Genomic DNA, 5,232 nt, shown 5'->3' with positions numbered 1-5,232 from the left:
GGTGGTGGTGGCTGATGACCCACTTTTCGACCAGCGGACCCACTTTTCGACCAGCGGTTGACTTGCACAACCTGTGGGCGGGGGGTGTATTATAGGATATTAAAAAGGGTCATTTATCCTTAGGGAAGCGGTTGCGGTGGGTAATAATCCACTTTTTGGATCCGTGGTTTACTCAGGATAGCAGCGGTGATATAATTTGATCAAATTTGTGGACAAGCGGTTCACTAGCATAACCTGTGGCCCAGGATGTATTATAATATATTCAAAGGGGTCCTTGATACTCAAGGTAATAGTGGCGATAGATTTTGATACACCTTAGGGACTAGCTGTCCACTTACACAACCTGGTATAATGTGTTCAAAGAGGGCCATGGGATTGTCAAAGAAATGCTGCGATCTGGACGACCTTTATCTTCTACCACCGAACTGAATATCGAAAACATCGAAAGGAAATTGAGATCAAAAATCGTCATACCAGCTCAAGGTAGCTATCACATTCCCTTAATACCTCTCACGAGTCAGTTCGTACCCTTTTGACTAAAAATTTGGACATGAGACGCGTCGCTGCACGTTTTTTTCTAAAAGAGCTGAATTTTCTACAAAAATAGTACCGTGTGCAAGTCTCTTCCGAGATGTTTGATCGTGTGAAATCCAACCCAACGTTCATAGAACGCATCATAATTGTTGATGAGACGTGGTCTACATGTGTGACATGCAAATCAGCCAACAATCATCAGAATGGAGAAAATGTTTAGTGATAAGATTAATGTATAGGGTCTTCCGAGAATCGTCCCCTTCTACACATCCGTAATTTGTCTTTCAAGGGAGCAGATGTTTGCATGTTTTAGAAGAGTTTCATTCTAAAATTATCCATAAGTTCTTTAAAGAGGGTGAATGGATTTTGAAGTTAAGACAATCAAGTTAATGATGGAAGTTTGTCTCCTTTCCTTTGAGAGTATCTTTTCTACGGCCAAAAAGAAGTATGGGGCTCTTGGTGCTCTCCTCCTCCTGAGAAACAAAGGCCTTCACAAGGTGTTTTCCATTCTATTGGGTCCAAAGAACCGCTAGTTTCTTTTTCGGAAGATAACGTAGGTTTTAATAAGAAGGAAATCCCTTCTCCTTAGGCTTCAAACCTCAAGGCTCCATCTTTAAATCCTTCGTGCAAGAATTTTTTGGGTCTCTCCGGAAGTGGAGAAATTGATGGAATTAAATTCGAAGTTGGGATAGTTCAATACTGCTCTGCAATGGGAATCATCATTTCTTTAGATAGAAAAGAGAGCAAATGGCGACCCGCATTACCGGCGATCTAAGATGCAAAAGGAAGCTACTTAAGAGGCAGTTATTGAATTCAGAATTTATTAAGTTTTTAGAGTTTCTCTCAGATAAAGGATTTATATGGGTATAACCATAATAAATGAAGAGAAATAAAGTATATAAATTATGCTTGAATGTGTTCCTTCTTTCCAAATTGTTTGGAGCAAAGCATTTAATTGCTCTTAATTTTTAGAATGATTTATGGGAAGATACTCTCTTCAAACAGATATTGCCATCGGAGAGGCTCGTATCATGATGAAAGAATCCGCTTACTATGTACAAGATGTAAAATGATAATAAAGAAATAGTTGTAACAATATATTGACAATTTTAATTTATTTCTAAAATGGCTTGCTATTAATTCTGTGTTCCTTTAGTTTGTATTAAATTGGATGTCTCATACATTACTATCTACTGTAGATGTTTGGAATTTGTAATTTAAAACATTATAAGGTCACATTATTTATCACAAACTCCTTATAAGTACACATTTAAAGTCAGTTTATTTCGAAAACAAAGATAGATTAGTATAAAATGGGGGTGAGTGAATCACTTCAAGGAAACACCGAGATCGAAACTCACGTATTTAAGGAGATAAGAAAGAAATGAAGCCTTATTAGCATGAAGGAATGTTATGCTTTTATGCATATGGACGTGTAATTTGTATCTCCTCGCTCCAACCTCCCGTACGAAACAGAGGTGCTAAACCCGGACTTTAAAGCATCAGTATGAATATGGATAGAATTCCTGGAGGATGGGAAAGTGAAAGTCTCTTAAATTTCTAAAACATTTGAAGTCAATCATACTCTGAGATGACAATCTGATTGATAGCTTATAAACGGCATTATTGTGTCTTTCTGCCCCCTGGGAAGGTTTTGCTTAATCTTTAAGAAATTATTTATTCCCTTAGATGTTTGCGGGGAATAAAGTAACTTCCCACTTGCATTCAATGTATTTCTTTTGGAGGTAAGGAGGGCATGGAGGGCATTGGAGGTATGAATTACGATAAACATAAGAGAACAATAGAATAAAAACAAGAAGAAACAGTGATTGGATATCCGACGTTACATACACAGGACTGCAATATTTTATCGATATGACCACATTGTTCTTTCTTTGATCAAAAGATGCTTATAATATAATAAATGTACTCAAAAATCTAGGGATTAACATAGAAAACACGTTTTTGTTTTCTTTCAAAATTAGGTTTATTAAATTATTATGTATCTTTTATTTTTTTACATCAAGACGCAGTATAATATTAAAACACAAAAATTATTTTTGATCCTTGTTTTGGAAATAAGAAAAGCAGGGGCACACTTAGCATTGTCAGGAAATTTAGACAGCTATCTTTTGAAGGTTGGTTCTAATTGAAAATGAGGAGAATAAAAAAATAGCGGCATGTAAATGTGAAGTCCGGGGCTTTTCAGCCCACGTATTATATCATGGAACACTATATATAGTTCACCCATTAACTGGTTTTCATATACCGAGGGGTCCATTACATTATGAACATTTATAATTTTAAACTTTGCTTTGAGGGCCTTGGTGTTTGGATGATGGACACTCCAGGCCTTCCCTCGGCATGCACCCAAAAGCTGTAGTCAAAGGGGTTGGCATTAGGGATGAAGGAGTGACAAAAGGGTCAAAAAAGAGTTCAAAAGGGTCTTGAAACGGAGGAGATGGGTTTTTTTACATTGCGGGCGTTAAAAATGGCCTCTTCATCCTCTCAATGCCCTTTCTAACTTTCTAAACTTTTATGATAATTCTGTGGGCAGTCTGATCTGAAATCCCGAGATCTCTAGTATGGGGTATCATGGACTTGAGAGGATTTGCCTATTTTCTTCAAATCTTCGAGGTCTAGTTTGGCCTTTTTGACAGAGCGGTTCTTCCTCTCCAACGTTTGGACTTGCTAATGGCGTAGACAGTGGTCCTATATACACCAAACAACTTGGAATCTGCGAATGGAAATTCGTTGATAACGTTCAATTGTCATTTTCTCGACTTGTACGTAAGTTAGAGAGCTCAGATTTGTTTTTTTTGTTTTTTTTGTAAATAATTGTTTATGGTTTAATATATCGATATATGAATTAATTCCAAAGACTCAACCATAATTAACTATTGAATTAGTAAGTGTTTCGATTTCAATGAACCACCCGCTATTCATACACTAAGATAAACTAAGATCTGTATTAATATTTTTGCGACAAAGTGTTCATTCAGCGAAGTTTTTATTTTGCAAAGTGTCCACCCACAGTTTTTTTTTTTTTCATAATCATCTATCTGCTTGCCTTGGAATACCAGGGCCGTAATCACTTGTGGGCCTACCCCACAACAATTTTTTCAGTAGTAGTAATTATATGGCAATTGTATTAGTAGTAAACCGTGATTATGGCACGAAATACATACATTGTAGATATATAAGATTATGAAACAATACAAAAGGGATTCTCATTGGGAAAATATCACTGATGGAACAGGTTTTCACGGAAACCTGTTGTGGGAGATTATGGTTCATTTGAAAGAAAGTTTGAAAATGATTAAGTAAAGGTATACAATATTTATATATTACAGATAATACCATATACTATTATTTATTTATTTAAATGAAATGCAGTATATGTAAACATACGAGTATGTCGAATCAACCCTATTGTAATACATTAATGTACGCCATCTTATAATCATGAAGCATCAATGTTTTTTTTTTGTTTTGTTTTTTTCCACATTTGGTCTCCTGCAGTTTGACTTATGATTTAGGACATACGTAAAAATATGTATTATAAATACGCTCTCCGCGACGTAAAATAAGGGCCCTTATACATAGATAGTCAAAGGGAAATAGCAATACATATGAAGCGGTCCATTCAGTTTCTCTTAAACCTCTCACAAGACATCAAGATAAAGTCAGAATGAAATATATATTTGTTATACTGTGTACTATTTGTATAGTAGGGTTCATCTCACTCCTAGAAGCCAATGAATCTTTTTATTCTAATGAGAGTTATTATTCTAATCCGGGTAACTAAGAACTTCTATTCTTGAAATAAATACATATTGATTAGGACACTCCTTTCAAATGCAGCATTCTCAGACCGTCCATACGTTGAAAAAACATTGGACAACAACGGTGCTGTTAATTTTGAAGAATTAAGCAATGATTTGTTTAGTCCAATGGGACTCTTGAGTCAATTGGGTCAAAACTTTCTTTCTTGGTTCTCCTCCACTATATTCCTAACTCTTCTCATTCCTTTTAACATTTCTGGAAAGAAGAGTAGGGTATCAAGATCAAAACGGAATTCAGGAGCTGAGGGATCTTCTCCTTGGGACTTTTCTCTGAAGCAACTTACTGCACTGATGAGAGCCGTTGCAGATGTGGCGGATAACTACAAGAGGTATGATTGACTTAGATTTATATAGATACACTATTTATTTATTTTTCGACTAGGTACTCGGATGAATTATGAATGGGGCTAATTGATTCGTTCTTTATGGACATTTAATTTTGTATAAAATATTATATAGTTTTTAAATTTTAATGACGATGAGTCTCTCTACTCTCTTAACTATTTATCCAAGAAGCTTTAAGCTAATTATATATTATAATGAAAATGATTTAACATTGTAGATCATTAATATAATTTTAGAATAAAACAGCTTTAAACCTTACAATTATCGAATGTATTTAACTTTCAAAGAATAGATTTTTTTTTTAAATGAGTTTTCTCCTAAACTAATAATCCACTTTTGATTAAAACTAATGGTAAATGAAATCTGAGTAAAAAAATCATTACTATAAAGGGTTATAGATGATTTTGAGTACTTTTTTCCTCCGTCAGGGCGTCCGCAGGGGGTTGACTGGACGGGCTATAGCTCTCCTTCCCCAAAAGTTATTGAATTTTTGTTGTTTACTAGAATT

The 5,232-nt window shown here is 35.1% G+C and overlaps 1 long non-coding RNA gene across 1 annotated transcript; it reads left to right on the top strand.

Moving 5' to 3' along the window:
- Positions 1 to 4,119: 4,119 nt before the first annotated feature.
- On the top strand, positions 4,120 to 4,985 carry LOC121132178 (uncharacterized). The gene is made up of 3 exons (XR_011784373.1): positions 4,120 to 4,334; positions 4,399 to 4,708; positions 4,762 to 4,985. It is a non-coding gene; the product is annotated as an uncharacterized lncRNA (long non-coding RNA).
- The last annotated feature ends 247 nt before the right edge of the window (positions 4,986 to 5,232 follow it).

The sequence above is a fragment of the Lepeophtheirus salmonis genome, chromosome 2 (genome assembly GCF_016086655.4).
Source record: "Lepeophtheirus salmonis chromosome 2, UVic_Lsal_1.4, whole genome shotgun sequence".
Lineage (NCBI taxonomy): Eukaryota > Metazoa > Arthropoda > Copepoda > Siphonostomatoida > Caligidae > Lepeophtheirus > Lepeophtheirus salmonis.
This window is presented reverse-complemented; position numbering and strand designations above follow the sequence as displayed.